Source organism: Phacochoerus africanus, chromosome 15, assembly GCF_016906955.1.
Source record: "Phacochoerus africanus isolate WHEZ1 chromosome 15, ROS_Pafr_v1, whole genome shotgun sequence".
NCBI lineage: Eukaryota > Metazoa > Chordata > Mammalia > Artiodactyla > Suidae > Phacochoerus > Phacochoerus africanus.
Window position 1 is genome coordinate 133,847,798 of NC_062558.1, and position 24,564 is coordinate 133,872,361.

A 24,564-nucleotide genomic window follows, 5' to 3' on the forward strand; every position below is an offset into this window, starting at 1 on the left:
TGGATTAAGGATGTGGTGTTGTCTCTGCTGTGGTGGGGATATGGTCCCTGTCCCCAGAACATCTGTATGCCAGGGGTTCAGGAAGGAAGGAAGGACGGAAAGAAGGAAGGGGGAAAGGAAGAAATAAAATGGAGCGGTCCGTGCCCAAGTTGCTCCAAACATTCTCAAAAATTTTCCAAGAATTGAACTGGATGCATGTTTTAAATTTTAAGCTGATTAAAATGAAATGCTATTCAAAATTTCAGTTCCTCGGTGGTTCTGGTCACATTTCAAGGGCTCACTGGCCACGTGTGGCTTATGTTACCATCTGGGCAGCACTGAGGCAGAGTATCTCCAGTGTCCCAGAAAGCTCTGTTGCACATGGCTGCTCAGGACAGACAGCCACTGGAGGATGAGGTCTCTTATTTCCTTCATTCCCCTCCTTACCCAGCCTCCCAACAACGGGCACTGGAAAATCACTGTTTCCCAAATTGATGGAAGACTCCCTATGGCCCTGGATAAAACAGTGCTTCCACCTCTGCCCCAGATCTGCAGAATCTACTTGGGGCAGGGAGAGGCAGGTGGGCAGGTGACTTTTAAGCCTCAAGCCAATGGCCACAGAATTTCCTTCCTGCCAAGTCTCCCTTATCCAGCCACGGCCACTGTTGTGAGTCAGAAATTTGATGGAACCAGGGCAGTGCATACACCACCTTGGAACTCAGCCAGGGCTGGCCCCCATGGGGCTCTGCACGCAGGGACAGAGTCCTCTCCCCTCGAGCTTCCCATCTGTATCAGGGACACCAACATACCTGCACTCATAACTGTCGTCAATGCACAGGGATGTTCAGGAAGTGGCAGCTGCCTCTTCTCCCTGCTTTGGACCCCCAGTCACCCTAAGCATCAGCCTTGCAGGCAGGAAAGGCTTTCTCCCCACCTTGAACATGGGGTGGAAAAGTCAGGCTTGTCAAGCTACACAAAAGAAGGGAGTGTGCAGAACCAGTTGGTTCAGGGACTGGATTGATTTGCAAGTAAAATCTTTCTAAGAGGAGGCAGTCCCCACCCCCTCCAGGAGAGAGGAACCCCAGGCTGGCCACTTTCATCATAAGGATTAGCCTAGAGGCTCTACTTCACGGCAGGCAGACACCCAAAAGGGTGGCAACTAAATGCTCGATTCTGGACTCTTCCCAGATACCAACCAATCCTCACTGCCAAGTTCAGGCACAAAGACTGGCTTCCAATGAAACGTGACCATGGGGTACAGGCTCCCAGTAGGGATGGGCGTCTTTCTGGGTCATCATAGGGACTTTCTCTCCACTCATTCCCAGTTTATCCGTTCAACACAAACCTGCAGAACGGCCAGCAGTTACCCCAAGGTCTTTCCTTTGGAGGCAAGGGGCAAAGGACAGTCAGTCTGACTGTACGTTTCTCCAGGCTCTTATTTCACCTTTCAGGAGACTCATCTGCTGCTGGGGGGAACTGTATGTGGTATAATTGCATGGAAAATGGGCCACATCTGCTGAAGTTGAGTCCTCTCATTCCCAAAGACCAGCATTTCTACTCCTAGGTATGTGCCCCACAGAAACATGCTCCAGTGCTGATCAAAGGCATGCACCACAATTGGAATGCTCAGTGCACCAGCTGGAAGGCCAAACCAAAGCTGCCAGCAGCACCAGGGAAGAACCTCACACACACAGTATTGAGCACAAGAAGCCAGACACAAAGGAGGACACTCGACATTGTTCATTTATATAAAGTACAAAGAACAGATGGAACCTGCAGAGGTGGTGAAGGTCAGGATGGAAATCTCCCCTGACCATGGACTGGGGGTGATCAGTGAGCAGAAAGGAACTGGGGGGTCTCTGGGATGCTGTTCACACTTGACCATGGGGCTGGCTGCACAGGGGAGTTCTGTTCGCGCAAATCCATGCAGGTGTAAGCATTTGGCAAGTGCCCTCTAATTAGGGCTGTTATACTCCATGAGTGGGGGTGGGGTGGGGTGGGATTCATAAAAAAAGAAAGCATGGGACATCAAGGAGATAGAACTCAAAGCCTCTGGACAAGAATTACCTGACCCTTATCATCATCCCACCCATCTCCCTGTAATGGCCCCTCCTCCACCTTGAGCAACCTGGCCTACTCCTTCCTGCCCCCTACAAGGAAATGTAGGTGGCCCATTCCTCACCCCACCCCTATAGAGGCCTTATATGCCCCCAAACAACCAGCACATGTATCCTAAGACCCCTCTTTCCCCAACAAATCAGCAGGTCAGCAGGTGTATCCTAAGACCCCTCCTCTCTCCCTGGGCTATAAAATCGGACATGACCATGCACTCACTGTCGGCTCTCCCCGATTACCAGGAGGTCATCCTGCTGTGCTAGCAGTGATTCTTATCTCAGCAAACTCTTCTTGCTCTTCACTTCGCTATGAGTCTGGAAAATTCTTCTTTCAAACCGCGCCACAACAGAAAGAACAGCTGGTGGTGGGTCTTTGCCCCATAGAAAACAAGAGAGAAATAAAGGGCACATAGGAGATTTGAGGCCGGCATGGACGTGTCAATGAAATTCAGCCCTCTCGCCTTGACCACAAAAGACAACACCCACTTCCTTTCAGAAGCACCAAACCAAAGCCACCTCCACTCGCAAACACTCAGTGATTCTGGGACCCAGCTCACAGTCCAAAGGCTAATGACCTCCACTTGCCAGGTTCAAAGGACTTCCAGGGCCTTAAATGACTCTTCTCAGGGTGGACTTGGTCAGGAGGCCACAAGCCCCCGTTCTCCTGGGCCATGTCATAGGGCCAGTCTGGCAGCCACCTGCAGGTTGAGCACATGCTGGGAAAGCATGGGGTCAAAGAGAAGGCTCTCACTTATTCCTTTAGCCACTTTCTTTCTTTGTTTCCTTTTTTCCCCTTTTTTTTCTTTTTGGCTGCCCCATGGCATATGGAAGTTCCCAGACCAGTGATCAAATCCAAGATGCAGCTTTGACCTACACCCACAGCTGCAGAGACACTGGATCCTTAACTCACTGTGTTGGGCCAGGGAGTGAACCCTCGCCACCATAGTGATAATCCTTAACCTGCTGCACCACAGTGGGAACTTTTTTTTTTTTTTTTTTGTCTTTTTAGGGCTGCACCTGCGGCATGTGGAAGTTCGCAGGCTAGGGGTCTAATCAGAGCTACAGCCGCCGGCCTATGCCACAGCCACAGCAACGTCAGATTCCAGCTGCATCTGCAACCTGCACCACAGCTCACGGCAACGCTGGATCTTTAACCCACTAAGCGAGGCCAGGGATAGAACACACAAGCTCATGGTTCCTAGTCGGATTCATTTGCACACGCCACGACGGGAACTCACCACAGGGGGAACTTTGATAGTATTATTTTCTTATATCTTTACAGTTTCCTTCCATTGAAGGCATTGTCTGAGAAGGCCAGTGCACAGGCCAAAACAGCAATCCAGAACCTCATTCTTTCCTTCCTTACCAGGTTCCATTCTATGTGGCTGTGCTGGGCACACAGTGGCAGACAGGACAGGCGGGATTCCTGCCACTTCAGAGTTTGTGAGGTTTTGCAGAAGAGAGAGTCTGTTTTGTATGCTCAGCTCTCCTTCCTTCCCTCCTTCTTTCCTTTCTCTCTCCCTCCCTCTCTCTCTGGTTTGTACATTAACATTTTTCCCCAATAGCTTTGAACCTGACATGTTATTAACTCAGACTCCTGCACCAGGTCATAAAATACTGTGGACTTTTTTCCTATTATTTTTCTTTTCAAAATAAAAGCAATGATTACAGATGTCTCAACAGGGAAAATAAAACCAGCTTTTGTTTGCACACCAAGGTGCTGTAACTTGTCATTTACTGAGAAAGTTAAGGACCGGCTGAGCGTCCCCTTGAAAGGGAGGCTCTGATGCCAGACAGGCAGGTACAACAAACCTTGCTTCATGGTCCTGGGCTCATAAAGAGCAGCTGTGACCTCTAGAGCCGCCTCTCTCTCCCCAGCCAAGAGATGCATAAAAGATGATTTCTTTCTTCGGGCGTCACAGCCCCATTCAGATCCATCAGCTTGTGACAATGAAAGCAGAGCACAGTGTCCTGGCTCCCTTTGAGGTCACATCCCCAGTGACCTCATACAAACTGAGAACAAAAGGCGGGAAATCCAGGGGCAGTCCACAGTAACTCCTCCGAGATGAGATGGGGCTCTGAGGAGCTTTCCGTAGGGCTTCTGAGCAGAGCAACCCCCAAGCCCTGCCCCCAAGAGAAACTAATTTTAATCTTCATTCAAGATCCGCAGTCCCAATTGGAAACCTGCAAGTCCTGGCTCTCCTCTGCTGGAACCTCCCCTCTCCTTGGCAGCCAGCCCTGGATGCTACTTGCCACTTCTCCACTGGCTTCGAAGAGGAAAAAGGCACCCACGAAGCCGGTACAAGTCTCAGCTCAACGCACTGGAGAGAACAAAGACTTAACACAAAGAAGAGCGGGCCCTTCCAAGCCCTGCAGCCACTTGCTCCAGAGGAGGGCCGCTTCGGGCGCTGGAGTCTGTGTCCTCCGCCAGGATCTGTGCTCTCCGCCCTCCCACCCCCCACTCTGCACACTGACTCTCCGGGCTGGGAAAGGACGAGGTTGACCTACGGCGGCCCTGAAACCCCGGACTCTCTCCAGGGGCCTTTCACTCAGCTGGGAGGGCAGAGCCCAAGCAGTGGGCACCACAGACGAAGGCCAAGAGGGGCTGGGGCCGCCCCTCCAGGGACCGAGGCATGGGGCTGCAAAGAGAGTCATACACCAGATCCTTAACCCACTTCGCCAGGCCAGGGATCAAACGTGAGCCTCCAGAGACAACGCCAGATCCTTAACCTGCTGCGCCACAGCAGGAACTCCAGCCTTTTACATTTTGCAGTGAAAAATCTCACACACACACACACACACACACACACACACACACACACAGCGTCTGGTGTTCTCTTCTCCAAGCTAAGTTGTCAGACTGTAGGAATTTTGTCCTTGTCGCTTGTCCATTCTGAAGAGCCCAAAGGTAGATTTTTCCCTGATTTCTTTCTTTTTCTTTTTCTTTTTTTTTTAAATTTTTTGGGCCACACCTGCAGCATATGGAGATTCCCAGGCTAGGGGGTTGAATCAGAACTGTAGCTGCCGGCCTACACCACAGCCACAGCAACATGAGATCCAAGCCGTGTCTGTGAACTGCACCACAGCTCATGGGAACACCAGATCCTTAACCCACTGAGCAAGGCCAGGGGTCAAACCTGCATCCTCGTGGATACTGGTAGGGTTCATTACCACTGAGCCACAATGGGAATGCTGACTTTTCCAGACTTCTGATGCATGGCACCTGAGAAAGGCACATGAAACCCCACCAGCAGCCCAGGACCATCCTTCCAGGAATCAATTCAGCTCAGCCAGTCTCTCCTGAGCATACACAGGGGTCGGGAACCCTGCCAGAGCCCGCAGAGCTCACCGGCGACAGGGCAGCAGCCCTGCCCTTCGGGGGCTCACAGTTCACTGTTCACACAAGGTGCTGGAGGGCAGGGTGCTCTAGGATAAGGATGACACAAGATGCCCAGGGCCAGCTCCACTGGCTGCAGCCCGTGCAGTCACGCAGGCCCCGGGGCCCACAAGTGTCCTGCACGTGGTTCAATGCTCTGCCAGCTCCATTTTGAGCTCCTTCACAAGTTTCTCATAAAGGGCTTGAATTTTCCCATTGTTACGAGGGCTTGCAAATTATACAGCCATTTCTGGAGACGCCTAAACAGTTATACAATCAGGATTAAAAGAAGAGAAATCCCATCCAGAGAGCGTCTCTCATTCCTGGTACAGCTGAAGAACAAACACATCCTTAGAGAATGGCATTACGCCCTGGGTCTAATCTCATCGCTGGTCTACTCAGGGACCTTTCCAGGGTCATTTCAGAATCTTCCATTCCATACCACAAGAGACGTTATGGCAAAAGCAGTTTCCACAAGCCCATTTATCGTAGCTCTGACCTATAACAGTTTCTTCTCTAAAGCAGCTCTGCCTGATGATTTTAAGAATATGGGGACCTTCAGTTTATCAAGCCGATGTGATGACGCAGCCATCCCAGAATCCAACCGCCTCGCACGCCCTCAAGTGGAGGCCTCCCCTGTGAAATTTATGACCTGAAGCTTATGCTCCTCTGGCTCCTTTCTTTTTTCTTTTTCCTTTTAGGGCCACGCCTGTGGTATACGGGATTTCCTGGGCTAGGAGTCAAATGGGAGCTGCATCTGCTGGCCCACACCACAGCCACAGCAATGCTGGATCTGAGACGCATCTGTGAGCTACACCGCAGCTTGCAGCAACCCTGAGCCCTTAACCCACTCAACAAAGGCCAGGGACCCAACCCGCTTCCTCACTGACACTACGTCAGGTTCTTAACCTGCTGAGCCACAGCAGGAACTCCCTTCTATCCTCTTTTAAAGGGAAAATCTTTACCCTGGTTGAGGGATAAACTTATTCCACAATTATATATAATATATATTTGTACATATATATATAAAGGTGCAAATATCTACATATATTGTATAGGCATACACACATACATTATATATGTATATATGCACATACATATATGTGTATATGTACGTATATGTGTATATGGCACACCTGCGGCATGCAGAAATTCCCAGGCCAAGGATCAAACCTGTATGCACCATAGCAGTGACAATGCCAGCTCCTTCATCTGCTGAGCCACCAGGGAACACCATTTACAAACAAGCTGGATTTTAACCTTCCTTTGTGAAGAATGCAAAATCAATTCCCTAGGTGCTGACAATGCCCTGTATCTTGGCCTGGTGACGTCTCACAATTAATGCTGCCCACAAGGCTTACAACCATGAGCTTCCCATGACGCCTTCTGGTTATTACAACCATCACTCTGACCCAGAGCTGAATGTAGGGGGTTTAGACGCAGCAGGATGCATGGGGATTTTGCATCTTTAAGATTGTAGATGGTTTAATTAAAATACACCAGAGCATAAATCAATCGGAAATGAGGCTCCCATCCACCAAATTAGGCAGCAGAAGCTTCCCAACCTTAAGAGTTGAACAAGGAACAGGGGAGAGATTTTACTGAGATCTTTGCAGTGTTCCATCCTCTACTGATATAACTGTTTTCACTGCAGTGAAACCACCTGCACTCAGGGATGGAAGGGACATGACACCTTTTTAGCCAAGGCCCTCGTCCTGCAGGCGAGAAAAGAGGCTCAGAGAAGTCAGGTAAGCAGCCCCAGAATGCAGGGCGGTCAGGGAGAACTGGGACCAGAGGTGTAAAAGCCTGAAAAAATGAAGCTGGCCCTACAAGGTAGGAGCCAGCAACCTCTCAAGTCAGACTGCCTGAGTTCAGGTCCCAACTCTACCTTTCAAAAGCTGCCAAGACTTGGGCAGGGTGACCTTCTCTAGCCTCAGTTTTCATATCTGTAAAATGGGGGTGTTAATTGTGTCTGTGTCAAAGGCTGCTGAGAGTAAAGGGAATACTGTCAAATCTAGCATATGGTAAGTATTCAAACATGGGCTACAATTATCAGAACTCAAGCTTCTCAAGTCTTTGTCTTACATTCTATTTCACCAAACTGTTCTCTATCTCACGGGCTCCTTACCTCTGCGAATCTCCCAGATCTGGGGGAGAAACCTACCTGTGTGCACACACCAAGAATGGGCCCCCACAAAGCACCAGGTGGGCACAGGGAAGACACAAAATGCGTACATTGTGGGTCTTGCAGAATTTGATGATCGGATAAAAACTAATTTCGGTTGATGGCCAGTTGGAAGGGATCCAAAAACAATCTGAAAGATAAATGACAACACTGAAGTTCATGAAATTCTAAGATGCTTCCCAAGTGCTGCGGATCCCGAGATTTAATGAAATTAGACGGCGGCAGAATGTGGTCTGCAGCCTGGGTTGCACCAGTGTCGGTTTCCTGGTTTTGATAATGTCCTCTGGTTATGTTAGATGGTATCACGGTGGGAAGCTGGTTGAAGGGTACACAGGAACCTGTACTATTTTTTTGCAGCATCTTGTGTGTCTACAGTTATTTCAAAATAAAAAGCTAAAAGAAAATTAGGAGGCAGAATCTAGGAGCACCAGAAATTTAAGGAGACTCTTGGCAAGTTTTCAACATGTCAAAACAGGCACAGCTCCTAGGCGGTATGGCCCCACACAGGACTTGGGAAGAGAGGCTGAATGAACATCTGGAGTGATTCTAAATCAAGCTCTTCTGAATACGAAACTGTTTCTCTTTTATTTCTCCATTTTCTAAAACATAGGGAAATTTATCCATATGTTTTGTCCCTATTGAAAAATTCAGCATACACAGCATAAAAATGGAGATGAATGTTGCTATAACTACTGGTAAACATTTATTAGGAAACGTTTGCAAGGTTTAAGAACGTCCAGAGAGGAACAGGTAGAGATTTAAAGTTTACGACCACAAATGATAGGGATAATCTGTTCAGGCCTTCGATACATCAGGTCAACCCGCTGGTCCTTGGGCATCGTTTTTCCAGGAAGGAAAGGTTGACTCTATGTTATACCAGGGGCCCAGGTGTAGACAAGGTGGAGCGTATCCTGAAGAAGAGAGCAGGTGGAGGACCCAGAAGGCCAGAGCACCAGACAAGCAGTTCCCAAGGAGACCACAGTACCTGGGTGATGGTGGGACCTGGGGTGGGGAGGTGACCTAGGAGGTAGGGAGCCAACTGCCAAGAAAGGGACAAGGAACAGCAGGGCCCTTAAGGAGCTGAGGTTCTCACGGACGATGGGAGAGAAACACCTGTGGGTAAGCACAGGAGGAAGGAAGACCCTCCCTGTGAGAGGGCACGAGAGGAAGTCAAGTCCTGAGCGAGAGCTGGGGCTCGGTCAAGGGCAGGGGGCCAGGGGAAGAGAGCCATGCTCAAGGCAGGGGCCAGACCTTCATGGGAGTTCACTGTACCCCTGACCCCCTCCAAAGGGTCCCCTCTCCCCAAACCAGACTTCTTGGAGTTGTCATAGAATTCAGGTGAACAGCCGCAGGCTCACCTTCGGGATTTCAGAGACTATTTCAGTCTTGTTTTCATGAGTGTGGTTTCAGCTGCTCACCCAAGACTTCCCCCATCAAGCATGTGCTGACTTAAAAATAACTCCTGTTCACAAGCCCAACCCTGAGCGAGAGGACGAGGAGAATGGGGGTTTTCTTTGCTTCTCACTAGCCCTGCTTTTTAAAACTGAAACAGCTGCAGGCCGGCTGGCATGGGACAAGGATTCTTCCCCCAGAGATGAGACCAGGAGAAAGCGAAGCCGTAAAAGGTAATTTGGAGGATGGAGAATGGAAGAGAATGGGTATCAATCCAAGTGTGCTATAAACCAGGTCCTCAGAGCCACTCTTCCCAGCCTAGTCATCCCATCCCATCCCATCAACTGGTCCCCCGGACATCTTAGCATTCCTGGGATGCTCTTCCCGAGCATCCCAAAGACCCAAAGTGGTGCCTTCTTGTTGTGCAAAGTTCAGCTTAGATGTCACTTTTTTGGAAAGGCCTCTTCTGATCACTCAGTCACTCCCCATCAGTCGGCACTTATTACAGAACAGAAGCAGCCTGTTCTCTGATTTTTGTGAACTCATCCCTAGGTATATACATTCTGTGAGTGCGGAGACCCTGTCCATCTCGTAAACGGCTGGATTCCCAGCTCTCAGGACAGCATCAGGCACACAAAGGTCCTCAGTCACTGGAAGGGGACTCTTAAGGGAGGTGCGGAACCTGAGTCAGAAGAGCTGAAGATGAAGGGTCAGACTCCCAAATGGTCTTCATTAACAGAGCTGAAGGATCAAGGGCAAGTCGCTTCGCCCCCAAGGTCAAGGTTTCTCCAGCCATAATGGAGGGTGAGCAGGGAAGGAAAACAAACCAGACAACCAGTAGGAAGACCCTGTCATTTCTGAACTCTGGGTCCAAACTGCCAAGTCATCTGTGTATTCCTGCCTCTCCTCCTTGCCTCCAGCTGTCCATCTATCCAATCATTCTCTCCCAGGGGCTGGGTCCTAGGGATATAACCTTGAATAAGACACACTCCTGTCCTAAAGGGACAAAAACCCTTTTAGTGGCAGGGACAGAAAGGAGGCAGTTCCTGCACTGACCAGCCAGGGGCCAAAGGAGACTGCTGGGCCTTTGGCTGGGACCCTTGTGGAGAGGAGGGGCCAGGCCGCTCATGCAGAAAAGGAAACGGGAGCTAAAATCCCAGAGATGCTGCAGTGATGGGCATCCAGGGAATCTGATCAAGAACCCCAGGAGAGTCATAGTTGAGGACAGACTGAGGACGAGAGGCTGGGTCCCGAGATTTCCATGCAGATGATCTGTCTCTCATCTTCACTATGAAGAACTGGAAATCCTCCTCAGAGGAACAACTACAATCACTGCTACGCTGCATCCTAACCAAAGAGCTTAACACTTGTGCCCATGCACAAACACACATGTGTACACACACACACACACACACAGATGCCCAGAGCGCACCCCCGCAGAACACATGGAGGACCAGAGCATGTGCACTTCTTTCCAAAATCCCCATGGGGGTTCCCAGGTGACACCCTGGATGTAGAGCGTCCTGCAAAGTTTACTTCTGATTACATCTGCAGAAGTGCATTGTGGGGGCGGTGCCGGTGATAAACAGCAAGGGATGGAGCTGTGACAGTCTTAACTGGTGAACCTTCCTAAGCATCAAGAACATTCCGGTCACAAAAGAAAAACTAGTCCAGGGACACAGCTCCACGCCCTGGGATGCGCTCCCAGCCCCTGCATCACACCTGCCCGGGTGGGGGGAGCGCCCCACTGGCCCACACGTGTCCTGCCTTGCAGCGGCCCAACCCGAGTCTTTAAAAGACAACTTCATAATGTACCCTGGAGTCACAATCACAGTCCCTTGTTTATGGGCTCGGCCAGATCAGATAAAATTTCATTCTCTGAATTGGTTCCTAATTTAATTACTCCCCGGATCAGCGCGGGCCTCCCACTGCCGCAGGGGAGGGATGCAGGAGGTGCTGGCGCCAGGAGCTGCAGCTCTTGTTTGGCAGCTGGTGGAGGATGAGCCATGCTGGGGCCTTTGCAGGTCGAGGGGGGGTTGGAACCACGGGCTCGGGCAAGGTGGTCACCCATCAGCCTGTATTTGCTGTCCCCAGCCAATCAAGAAGGTGACCTGGGGTTTTATTAAGGCCTCAGGGAGAACATTCAGGATAACTGGGCTGACTCTGAAGACCCAGATTCCATCCTGACTCCGTGTGGCCTCGCTGGGTCTCAGTTTCCCCATCTGCAAAATGGGGCTGGACCATGTTCCCCCAAAGGCCTTTCCAAGCTCTAAAATTCAGAGATTTCAGGGGCAGGGAGGATCAGAACCTCATCTGAGAATCAAGCCTTTTCTCGGGCCAGGGAAAAAGCATATAAAAAAGTAAGTGAATTTTATTGTTAAAAGCAAAGGAAAATAACTCATGAAATTTAATTCCAGAAATGGAAACATGTCCACACAAAAATGTGTAAAGGAATATTTACAGCAGCATTATTCATAAGAGCCAAAAGGTGGAGACCACTCTAATGGCTATCAACAGATGAATGGATTAAAAAAAAAAATAGGTCTGGAGTTCCCGCTGTGGCTCAGTGGTTAACGAATCCAACTGGGAACCATGAGGTTTCGGGTTTGGTCCCTGGCCTTGCTCAGTGGGTTAAGGATCCAGCGTTGACGTGAGCTGTGGTGTAGGTTGCAGATGCGGCTCAGATCCCACATTGCTGTGGCTGTGATGTAGGCAGGTGGCCACAGCTCTGATTCGACCCCCAGCCTGGGAACCTCCATATGCCGTGGAAGTGGCCCAAGAAAAGGCAAAAAGACGAAGGAAAAAAAAAAAAAAAGGTCTGTTCATACAATGGAACAGACTCTAATGTCTATCAACAGATGAATGGATTAAAAAAAAAAACAGGTCTGTTCTTACAATGGAATATTATTTAGCCATAAAAAAGGAATGAAGTACTGATATAAGCTACCACATGGATGAACCATGAAAGCATTGTTACGTGAGAGAAGTCAGACACAAAAAACACATATTACTCGATCCCATTCATCTGAAGTCCCAGAGAGAACAACAGAGATAAAAAGTGGGTTCCTAGAAGGTGGGGGGAGAAGGGGGAGGCAAGGGGCTGACAGCTGACAGGCACATGGTTTCTTTTTGATATGATGATGTGTTCTCAAAGTTAGCTGTGGTTCTGGCTGCACATATCTGTGAATACACTAAAAGCTACTCAATTGTATACTTTACATGGGTGAATTTTATGTTTCGAGAATTACATCTTCATAAAGCAGTTTTATCAGAAGAATAGGTTGAATGGCCAAAAAAAGTCTATTGCGGAGTTCCCGCCATGGTGCAGCAGAAAAAAATCCAACTAGGAACCATGAGGTTGCAGGTTCAATCCCTGGCCTTGCTCAGTGGGTTAAGGATCCGGCATTGCCTCAAGCTGTGGTGTAGGTTGCAGACGAGGCTCGGATCTGGCATTGCTGTGGCTCTGGTGGAGGCCAGTGGCCACACCTCCGATTAGACCTCTAGCCTGGGTACCTCGATGTGCCTTGGATGTGGCCCTAAAAGGACAAAAAGAGAAAAAAAAAAGTCTATTGCATGATTTTTAACAATAAATCAGATGAGAACTTTGTAAAATAAATATATATGTATAAATATACATATCTGCATATAAACATGCACTTGTGTTTGCTTGTATTCGCATGCATGCATGCACGCGCGCGCACACACACACACACACACACACACACACACACACACCCTCCCTGAATAGCCCTGCAGTTTCGAAACAGGTTCAAAGCTACGTGGATTTTCAGTGGGCAAATCTCCTTCCATAAACAAACAAACCAAAAAAAAAAAAAAAACCCAAAACCTGCTGACTCAGAAGTGGGAAGGCTTGCATTTTTCTATTGATTTATTTCAGCTTTAACAGCCAAAAGTAAATTTATTTTCTACCATCTAAATGGCAACTGAGGTTTCATCTGCTTTTTAATACATCGTTTTTATTCTCTGAGCCAAAATGTGAACAATGCAAAAGATCCATGGATTTTCAATGGTCAACCTGTGGGCAAATGATTTTTTTTTTTTTTTTTGCTTTTGGTCTGGAAGCTATTTCTGATGAGGAAGTCACTTTTGCTGAGCTCACTCTTCTCTTTTGTACGTTTTCCCATAACTAATTTCTCACCGAAACTGCTATAGAGCAGGTAAAAATAGCTTTTCAAAGTTAAGGTGACCCGGATGTCAGACTGATCCCACTCTCATTAGCTGGAGCATCCTTTCATTGGCTCATTTAGTCTTACTGATAACTTTCTGAGGCAAGTTCAAAATGTCCTAAAAGCAGCTATTTCCTGACTTTCAAAACAGTGCACTTGGATTACCGGACTGATGGGAGATTGGATGAGGCCTTCCTGGAACTATTTCTCTTTATCACAAACTGTGACAGAAGGAAAGGCCACATCCTTGTGGGCCAGGCTACAGATGACCACAGAAAAGACAACTGTGAGTTTCCCACAGTTCAAGAACCCCCGGGCCCAGGGAGCTGGTCCTCCCTACAGACTCACCATTTCTAATGGACAGTGTTTCTTTTACACAAGAAATAGTCACCAGTGCATCAAAGTTAAGAAGCAACCAGGGGAAGTGCAGGGCTTAATGCTGGACAGCGGATGGGACAGGGCGGGGCTACAATCCCGCGCCATGCCTCTCCCCTTGGACCGCCACCTGCTTCACGTCCTCCCTCAGGAGGGCCTCAGCATCCTGGGACCTGAAGCAGAGACATGGTTGACATTCTTATGGCCAGGACACCATGCTCTTTGCAAGTCCTGGTCCTAAGGCAACAGCACACGCTGGGAGAGGAGGAGGCGGCCCCACCCATGAGAGGGGCCTCGGGCTGGCTGGGATGCTGGACAAAGGAGGTCCTGGTACCAGCCAACTAGAGGTCAGAGCTAGGGGATCCCAACGTTGCCACAACCCCCCTCTGCCCTGGGGCCCCTCTCATTTGTCCTTCAGCTCTGTGAGGAGGGGGAGGTTTCCAGGCAAGGCACGAGCCCGGATGCAAGGCTGCCTTTTGGACCAGGTTGGTCCTCTCCCACAGACCAGATAACCCCACTCCTGATCTGTTGAGATTCTGGAGAAAGGTGTTCCATGGACCGAGGGCTACCATGGAGAGTTGCGAGGATAAACTTGCCTCCCTCCAACACACACACAAGACACACACACACACACACACACACACACACAATGTCAGGAGCAGAGAGACCCTGGCCCCGCCCCCACTGCAGCCCCCAATCCCTCACTCCAAAGAAGAGGGCAGAGGCCAGATAAGTGATGACATCCTGCCTCCAGGAAATGTTCTGGGCTGTTCTTCCCGGAAAATTAAAAAGCTAACCTTCCCCAAGAATCCAGGGAAAGATCACGTCCTACAGAGGCCCTCAGACTTCAACCTTGAACCAGACTAGAGAAAGAACGCCCGCTCCCCCATTCTTTTCAACATCTGCCTAAAGCCACAGTAATTCTGAAATCAGGTGTCTGGGTCCACGACCAGAGATGAGACAGCTGCGGACAACCCCTACCTGGATGGCCCCCGGCCGGTCCCACAGGGCCTGGGCCAAAACTACGCCCTGCTTTGTGGCTGCAGCTAAAACAGATCACAAGTATCTGCTGGGAAACTCAACTGCTTGGCCCAATTCCCCGGGGCAACCCCGCTTTCTTGTAATCCTGGAGAACCCTTGCTGGCACAAAGCAAACACAAATGCGTGTGTGTGTATTTGGAAGACTCTTTATATAAACAGGTTCACAAATCAGAGGAAATAGCCCTCTGTAGACCAATAGTCTGATTTTTGGTTTGGAAATTATGGTCCCTATAAACACACGCCAGGACAGACTTTTATATTTTGAACGCAAATATTTACATTCCAAACAAAGGAGCAGGGAGCCTGAAGACAAGCTATTTACACCAGCTATAAGAAACACAAACAGCCCCCACATTTCTTGCCTGAGTTAGAGGCTCCGCCTTCTATTCCTGAAACACCAACCAAATTTCCGTAACATTTATGCCCAAGACTCTCAAGACACACACGCACAAACTGTGGTTACTACCTTTTAATAGCCCCAAAACCTAATGTCAGGAAATCCACAGTTATTGCATTAGGCTCTTGACTCCTTGAGAAATTTAGTGACAGGCATGAATGAACTCTCCCGCACCAGGCTACCAGTGTGTAGCCTGTTTCGTCTCCTGGGTGCACCCCCAGGCCCCCTGAGGCCCACAGGAAACCCATCACAGTCCTCTCTCCAGGACAAACTGGCTTTTGATGCATTAACTCAACCAACAGCAGTTTCTCCTAATTGCATGGCACCCCGAGACGACTTCACCCTGGAGAGGCCTGCCAGGCCGAGGAGAGCGGACCACATCCAGGAAAACCAGAAGGAACACGGTATAAAGTAGGATGGGGTCAAGGTTGAGTTCAATAGGGTAGAAGCACAGACGCTCAGAGGAGGATGGTAACCCCTGCGTGGGAAGAGGTGGAAAGATGGAAGAACTACTGGCAAAGCTTCCTGAAGGCAGTGATGGGGCGGGGATGGGGAGAAGGGGGGAAGGGGAGGGCCGATAAAGGTTTAGGTCTCCTAGGTTTAGGAGAGGGAACCAAGAGGAGGCGGGAAAGCTTCTTCGGCTCAGGCCACCCGGCTAGGGGTCAGCCAGTGGCTCTGCCCCACCCCCCGCCTTGTAAATTACACTTGTACAGCCTTGAGGTCAAAGGCTAATCATTATCTCAATCTGGCTCATCCTGTCCACACTCGGCAGATAACAGCACCTGGTTGACAGGTTCGCCGGGTAATCTCAGGTCCCCCTCAATGTCCTTATCAGCCACATTGCTAAAGTTGTCCCTGTCAACTTCACACCTAATAGGTGCCACGTGTCAGCCCCCCACCCACCTCCATGGGTCAGGCCCTGGGCTCAGCACTGTATCCACCTCAGCAGCTCTACTCCCTAGAACCCAAACGTGACCCCACCTTATTTGCTGTGTGTATGGGAGGGGAACGCTCCTTGCCCACATGTGATGGGCCCTACCTCGTGGAGCGAACGCGTGGGTACCATCACCTGTGTCTACAGGAGCCAGGAGTGTTCAAGGAGGATGAGGACCTGGGCTTTTTCCCACACAGAGTCAGCACTGCCCCCTGCTGGCTGCCCCGGGGAGGAAGGGAGCCGGGCTGGAGAGGCTGCGCCTTTGCCATCATTCTGCCTGAGGCTCAGGGGAGGTCAGCCGGCCTCACTGCCCAGCTCTCCCTTTTACAATGCCCACTGGCCACCGGTTCAATCCCATTCTCCGACGTCCGCTTCCATGAGGAGCAAACGCTGCAGTGTCACCTTCATCCATCCTCCTCCTCCCTCCTCTCTCCATAGGCTCAGAACTTGGCCAGGAAAGAGGGGCTCAATTAGGGGAGCGCCCTTGAACCCTAACTTGTAGGACTGGTACTCAACTCACACGACAAGGTAGAGATTATTAACCTCCATTTTACGGAGGAGGAAACCGAAGTAGGAGGAGATGAAACCACTTGCCCGGGGTCTTGGTGATGGAAATAAAGACACACAGGAGGGATTCGCACCCAGGTGAGCGTGGTACCCAGGCTCACCCCACCACCTGTGCTGCCCCTCCAACACCCAGGCTAAAAGAACATCCAAGGAGTGGGCCCCCAACCTTTGAGGGATCGGAGAACAAGGATGCCAGCCCAACTCACTCCATTCGGCCTCAGTGGCCAAGCAGGGCTGCCCAGACCTCTTTCAACAGGGGTGAGGCGGACCCTCAGACTCTGAAACACCTTCCAACCTCACAGCAGGTGCGCCACAGGCCAGACCCTCGGGGCAGCTCCCTTTGAGGGCATGGTGGAGCAGGACCGGGCGTCCCCTGAGCTGCCCTGGAAGGGACGGACTCACCACCTCCCAAGGCCTTTCCTTCCCTCAGAGGCTCTACCCACTGTCTTTTTGACCACAGGGAGCACAAGGGACCAACAGGCTCATATTCCATCTCAAGAGAAGACTGTACATTATAGGAAAAAATCACGCCTGCCCTGCCATCTTATTCCTTGCCCTGTTGGGGTATTTTCCAGGCACCTGGGTGACTAGCCTGCCTGTTTCAATATTTTTATCACAAACATAATTCTGGAAAGCGTCCCAGTTTCCATTATCATGAAACTCTCTGCTTTTGAGGATCTGCCAAACTTATTTTCTTCGGGGACCCAAAAGGCCTGGACCAGGGCAAACTCTAGAAATATTGAATCGGTGGCAGGGAGAGCCTGCCCCAGAAAGAAGGTCCCCTCACACCTTTTTTTTTGTGTGTGTGTGTGTGTCTTTTTGTCTTTTTGCCATTCCTTGGGCCGCTTCTGCGGCATATGGAGGTTCCCAGGCTAGGGGTGGAATCGGAGCTGTAGCCACCGGCCCACGCCAGAGCCACAGCCACGCGGGATCCGAGCCGCGTCTGCAACCTACACCACAGCTCACAGCAACGACGGATCGTTAACCCACTGAGCAAGGGCAGGGATTGAACCCGCAACCTCATGGTTCCTAGTCGGATTTGTTAACCGCTGAGCCACGAGGGGAACTCCACCCCCTCACACCTTTTAAGATTAGAGTGGAGCTCAGGATGTAACATTCCAAAGCAGGCTACCCCAGAACATTCCCAAGGAAAGCTCCCTGGTCTGCCCTCGGCTTCATCGCAACCAGCAGGAGCACAGAAAAGCTGAGGCATGGCCTGTACATGGTGTCGGCTGAAAGCATCTCAGAAGGCAGCTGTTTATCCAGCCACCTCCTTGCACAGACGAAGGAACAGCCCAGAGAGGTCACCCAGCCTGATCAAAACCAAGGCGTCCTGGAGCCCCTGGCCTTAACAGTGTCAGAGAAGCCCTTAGAGGCAGAATATGCCAGAAGGCATCCCCCGCCCCAAGAAATATACACATCTACAAAAAAAAAAAAAAAAGAAAGAAAAAGAAAGAAATATACACATCTACATAAAAACCTGTAGTGCGATTTTAGGGAGAGCAGAGACATCTTTGGCCCCTGGTCATCAGCTCCAGAGCTAAAGAATACTACCAGGGGAGCGGAGGTTACTGTATGCCAGGCACCAATGCAAGCACCTGGCAGGTGGCAAATAAGGCCAGAGCTGAAGTCACCCCAGAACACTCTCACCTCAGAGTGGCTCACCCGGGCTCCCACTGCACCCTCAGTGGCAGTGTTATGTAACTCTGCAGGTTCTGCCTCCCTCACTTCTCTGAGCACCGCCTCTGGGCCCCCACGCACCTGCTTCTGGGCCCGCACCTGGAGGAAGGCGTAAAGGCTGCGCAGAGCTGCTGATGGTGAAAGAGGCAGCTTGCGTTTCCTCCACATCCCTTTCGAAACCAGCAAAGACTGAGAACCTGCTTTCCTCTGGTACCTCCCCCCTCCCACCACCACTTGCTGATTCACGCCCGCCTTCCCTTTCTAGAGCCACGATTGTTATCCCCCGCCCCCAGCCCCATTTCCCCCCTTCCTCCCGCGCATCCTGCCTCCTGATGGCTCTGATGGCTCAAAGCGTGGTCCCTGTGATCTCAACCAGCCTCCCTGCCCTCTGACTGAGACAGAGGGGGACACCGGTCAGGCCTGGCTGGCACAGGGCCAGCTGGGAACCAGTAGGGACCCAGCAAATGACAGCTGAGAGGACTACGTGTCTTCCTTCCCCACCCCCCTACTTGAAAAACATTGTCTGTATTGGCCCTGATCCATACAAAACCTTGACTCTTCTTTCTAGACATGGAGACTGCATAGACTCACTCGCTAAGTGCCACCTCTAGGCGTCACTGCAGGCAGACCTGGACCTACACACGAATCATGCCCCGGCCCCAGCGCTGCATTTTAAAGGAAGCGCATCGCTCTTGAGAACAATACCGAAACACCCTGTGCAAGCAGTCTCCCAGGGCGGTGGTGGCTAAGGGAGAAGGCAGGCCCTGGGCGCACAGTGCAGCAACACCATCACAGGGAATTCTGTGGACAGCATCTGAGCAGCCCACCTGCACACGGATGCCCATTCTCACCCGGGGCTGAAAGAGAGGCTCGGTGGCCAACAGCTCACACTAGGACACTCCCAGGGCCAGCTAGTTTAAAAATAGCTTCTGCTTTTAGATTTTTTTTTTTTTTTGCTTTTTTTTTGGGCCACACCCATGACATACAAAAGTTCCCAGGCTAGGGGTCAAATCAGAGCTACAGCTGCCAGCCTAGACTACAGTCACAGCAACGCGGGACCTGAGCCATGTCTGCGATCTACACCACAGCTCACGGCAGCACCAGATCCTTGACCCACTGAGCGAGGCCAGGGATCGAACCCACAACCTCATGGTTCCTAGTCGGATTCGTTAACCACTGAGCCATGAAGGGAACGCCTGCTTTTAAAGAAACTCCTCTCTCCTACAAACGGGTTCCAAATGACACCTCTGCCATCCTGGATCTGCTGAGGCCTGGGGACCAGGACAGGATCTGGACGTGGGGACAGGAACAGAGAGCTGGCGACCACAGCAATCGTCCATTCATCTGGGAGTTTCCAGAGGCTCCCGCTCCACAGGGTGGGAGGAGCTGGAGCTTGGAGGCCTCAGATGCCTTTCCACTTCTGGACCCGCTGCTCCAAGCCTCAATTTCCACATCAGTAAAAGGAGACTCTGTCCCCCCAAACCCACCCCTCACAGCACTATTCCTTGCCTGATTGTTCCTCCCAGATCTTAATACCACTCACTCCTCATTCGCCCACCAGGTACATGTATTTTTGCCTGCTCCCTTCCTGCAAAGGCTGGGACTGTCTTCTCACTGTTGCACATGTTTTTTTTTTTTTAGGGCCCGCAATGTAGCATCTGGAAGTTCCAGAGCTAGGGGTTGAATCCGAACTGCAGCTGCAATCTACACCGCATACACCGCAGCTTTTGGCAACACCGGATCCTTAACCTAGTGGGCGAGGCCAGGGAACAAACCCAACATTGTGTTGGCCACAGTGGGAACTCCTCGCTCCTCACGTGTACTATTTGATCAGTTAAATCATACGCAAAGTTTCATGCAGAGTGTCTCTTTCCACAGGACAAGAACCCATCCAATAGCTATTGAATGGATGCATGACACACAGCATGTGACAGAGTCTGGCACATGGCCATATACACTGGGCACCTGCCAATTCTCAGTCCCTCGGCTTGGGGGGAGGGGGTTCCCATGTCTTATCATGGGCCACATCTCCCCGATGGGGGAACACCCTTCTTGATATACAAACACAGGGCCAGATGTAAGCTTCCGACCTCTTGGCAGAGCCTCACCCCCAACCCTCTATTCCACTTGCAAGACCTGAGCCCACACTTAAACTTCCAGGCTTGAGGATTCCTCTGAAAATTAACAAGACCCTTCAAGTCGGTTTTCTCCCCCCACTGGCTGAAGCTGAGTCAAAGCTGCCCTCTATGGCAGGGCCTGTGCCCACCTGCTCAGGGTAGCCCCAGAGCCTCCCTCCTCTTCCCATCCCCTGGGGCCAGCCTAGATGCTAGCTGGGGCAACCTCCAGCCAGGCCTCCAGTGGCCTTACACCACTGCAATCTAATCACAACCCAGCCCTAACCTAAAGCTTCCCCTAGTGTGGGTTCAAAGAGCCCGGGGCTTCGTGGCCCAGCTGGTTAACTAGGAGTTTCTTTTCTGCTCTTTCTCCAGACACCCAATACGCAGAGTCTACTTTCCAACCTCTCCCAAACTTTCCTGCAGACACTAGCTCTTCCAGCTGCAAGGACAAATCTCTTCTGCAGGTAAGGAGAAAGCCAAATGCCTCACCTGTGCAGGCTGGGGCAACAGCAACACAGTGAAACAGCAGCCCTCACGGCAGCCACAGCGACAGTGCCGGGATCCCTGGCCATCTAAGCATCAAAGAAAAGTAAGGGGCAGGTGGGATCCACTGTGGACAAAGCTGCCTCTCCATCCCATAGACAATATCCTGGATGAATTCACCTGCTCACTTTATGCCATGAGGCAGCTCACTGCCTGTCAGAACTGGAGAGAAGAAAACACACACACACACACAAAAAAAAAACATTGTTGGATTTCCTTCCAGGGCTCTGAAGATGGTTTTCCAGGGAAGCTGGACCTTGGAGGGAAAAGGAGCCCCACAGCTCCACTTGGGGTTCACCTATGCACCGAGAGGGAGACCACGGTGAGCCGCCTCACCTTGCTGGCTCAGTTTCCCCACCCAGCAGGAGGCAAAAAGAACATTTTCCTGCCAACGTTTCAGGCTTATTGATGAGAAACATGTATCTGATTATAAACTACCCAATGAAAAGGCATTTTCCCATGTTATTTTAAACAAAATCATATATAACTTGTATGTATTTACGCACCAACCAAGACATCCTGATTCAACACACAGTTGGTAAAATAAATGCCACGTTCTGGAAAGGAGGGTGCCTGAATGTGCACGTTGGGGTGGGCATAGAGAATGGTGTGGGAAAGATTCTAGAGAAACTTGGGGCAAATCTCCAGACCTCAGTTTCCACCTGGGTGTTTCAGGGGCTGCAAGATGTCCCCTTGCGGCCTTTCTGCCCCAACACCGGCTGGCTGGCTACCTAAGAACCGCAGCTGATAAAGAGGAGCTGGGGCCCTGTGAACCCTGAAAGTCTCCACTCAGCCTCACTGAATGGCGCGCTACATCCCTTTGGGGGGCTTCCTGGAGAAACAACTTCACTCCCCAAAACGCCGTGCCATCAACTCACCCAATGTGAATACAGCGAAGAGCCTCGGGGAGCAGGAAAAAGGGGGCGGGAGGAGTGGGTCTCAGTCCTAATTTTGCCTCCTCCTTCTCCAATCTCCCTACTCGGGGCGGGGAGTCCAGCTGTCAACAGTCGGCCACCGAGCCCCTGCCTTCCATCTACACCCGCCGCTCCAGTCGCGCCAGCTGACCCGGGGGCGCAGGGCGGACGCGGAACGTGGGCACCAGGACCGCGACGGGGCGGTCAAGCAGCCGCGCCCAGGACCGTGGCGGCTCCGAATCCTAAACACACACGCACACACACGCGCGCGCGCGCCGGCCAATCCGTTTGCCCGGAGGAGTCGGAAGGCGCTTCCCCAGCTCTTCATTCATTCCCCCAAAGGCGACGTTCTCTTCTTCCAGGCGCCTCCACCCCGCGATCCTGGGGGCTCCAAAGGAGCCAACTGCGCCACGACCCGCCCCCCATCCGCCCACAGCCACCGAGTCCTCTCCACCCGCACACGCAACCCAGCAGATTCGCGCTCCATCACGACCGGCAGCGTCGCCCCCGCGCAGGGGCCGCTGCCACCCCAGCTCCCCACAGCTTCGCCGCCCCGCAGCCCCCGCAGCCCCGCCGCCGCTCCGCTCAGACCTGCAGCGCCCGGCTCGCCGCGCCCAGGCCGGCCGGGGACGCCGCCGCCGCCACCGCGAAGCGCCAGCTACTCCAAAGTCACGCCGCCTCTGGAGCTGCGGCCCGGCGCTGCGAGGGGGCAGTGGGCGGAGGGCGGACAGGAAGGAGGAGAGGGTGGAGAGCAAAAGTTCAGGCGGCTCGGGCCTCGCCGCGCCCCCGTCTCCTCCCAAGCCCGCCCCCGCGCCCCCACCCCCGGAAGCCGGTCCCTCAGGCTTTGTCACCTGGGACCACCACCGCAATCCCGCCCCCCGCCCCAAGCAGCGGCGGAACAGAAGCCGGGGCGGGGAGGCGGCTCCGAGCCCGAGTCGGGGAGAGTGGCGGATGCACACCTACCTGCCCCAGGCGGCGTCTGGAAACTTCCCCGAAGTGCGCCGGGGAGCAGAGCGCGTGGCTGGGGAATCCCCCCCACCCCCCACCCTACCCGCGCTCACACGGAGAAAGCACCGAGCTGTGGGTCCGTCTATCCTCCGCCTGCAGCGCGCCGCCCGGATTCCGACTCCTGGGGCTGTTCTCCTGCTCAGCCGGCTCGTGCGTGCCCCGGGGTGTGCGCCCCCCGCCGGCCTCCCGCGGTCCGCAGCGCCATCGCCCCACTATCGGGTCCCCGGTCCCCGAGCTCCGACCGCATTCTCCCGAGTCGAGGAGGGGGGCGTGCGAGCCCTGGCGCCGCCGCTGCCGCCGGGCAGCCCTTCCCGCGGGGTCCCCTGCGCGCGGGGCACCCGGAGCGCGGGCAGGACCGGCGGCGAGGGGACGTCCTCCACTGGGGGCCGAGGTTGCCTCGGGGAGACTGGGCCGAGGGTCGTGGGGCCCAAACCTGCCTCGGCTCCGCGCGCTCCCAAGTTCATTGTCTGCCTGGGCCGCCGCCGCCACCGCGCCGGGAGCGCCACGGGGAGTGAGGCTGCGCGAAGCTTCCGCTGGCCCGGACTCCCTACGCCCAGCCCGGGCCGCCCCTGGCGCTGCCTGGCCGGAACGCGGAGGGGCGCCGGAGCCAGACACCCACCCGCGCCGCTTGTCGCCGCCCGGGCACCCAACTTGTACCTGAGAAGCCAGACTCCAGCCCGGGAGCCTCTGCGGCTCCAGCTCCGCGGGAGCGCGCCCAGCTCCGCGCCACGAGCCCCGCATCCAGGGCACGTCAACCTGACTCCCCAAGCGCAGGGAGGAAAAGTTTGGGAGTGACGTGCGGATGGCGAATGAAACATCCGAAGAGAGCCCTCCCCCCGCCCCATGTCTGTCGCGCGGACACACATCAGCTCGAGTCTGGAATGTGAGATCAAGGCGTGTGCGCCCAGCGGTGGGTTTGGTTCCCACCCCCTCCCCTTCCAAGTAAACACGGTTTGTGCGATGCGCTGATTCCAAATAGCAAAAGCAAACCGAAACCCCTAAGCCTGCCAGTGACACCCTGCCAGAGACATTTTTTTAAGGAACTTGGCGGTCTGGAGCCAGCCCATACATTGATATTCAAGGCCACGGAGCCGGTGGGTTCTGCGCCCTCTGTTGTATTTTTGCATCCTGAGAAGGCTCTCCCCGGTTCTTCAGCCTGTTTGCTTTCGCGGGGAGGGAAAGCTCAGCGAGACCTCAAGCCCAGCCGCTGTGGCCCCGGGGTGGCTGCTCCAGGAAACCACCCGGGCTGCCCGAGGTCAGGGAAGCGGCAGCAGTGGTCCTCTCTGGACCTTCGAATGCACATACATACCGTCGGTTAAAGAAAAGACACTTTGAATTCTGGAAGACTCAGCTCAAGAAGTGCTTAGAGCACTAAGAGCCAGCCTCTGAGGAAACAGGTCCAAGGGACAGGAAAAAAACCCTTGTCTTCAGTCACATGAGCCTTTTGCCTGCCGGTGTCCCCATGGCCACAGCCCAGCATCCTGTCCTCAAAGCAACCAAAGTGGAACTGAAAGTGCTCCGTTAAGTGTCAGATGCTGGCACACTGATGAGGGATGCTTCCTGAGGGTGTCTTTCCTCTCATCCTGGGGAAAAAAAAAAAAAACACAAAAAAAACTTGATTTTTATTGCTTGAGGCTTCATTCTCTCACACACACGCCCCCAAGAAACTATAACCCACCCTGAGGTCATAAACTTCTGCTCAGCATCCATGGCAACTAACGCAGAGGTCACAATCCGAGGATTATAACTGCAGAT

At 52.5% G+C, this 24,564-nt stretch overlaps 1 protein-coding gene across 9 annotated transcripts in view; it reads right to left on the minus strand.

Moving 5' to 3' along the window:
* The window catches only part of CHST15 (carbohydrate sulfotransferase 15), an 84,178-nt gene extending 59,988 nt beyond the window's left edge, over positions 1-24,190 (minus strand). Inside the window, exon 1 of one of the 9 annotated variants that reach the window (XM_047762621.1) lies at positions 24,119-24,190. The gene's annotated coding sequence lies outside the window, so the exon portion shown is untranslated. Of the gene's footprint in view, positions 1-788; positions 1,939-2,313; positions 2,913-7,633; positions 8,210-20,833; positions 21,050-21,765; positions 22,283-22,392; positions 22,453-22,862; positions 22,922-23,466; positions 23,567-24,118 lie in introns of those variants that run through there. The other 8 variants (XM_047762611.1, XM_047762618.1, XM_047762612.1 and 5 more) reach the window with 8 other exon arrangements.
* Between the last annotated feature and the right edge of the window lie 374 nt (positions 24,191-24,564).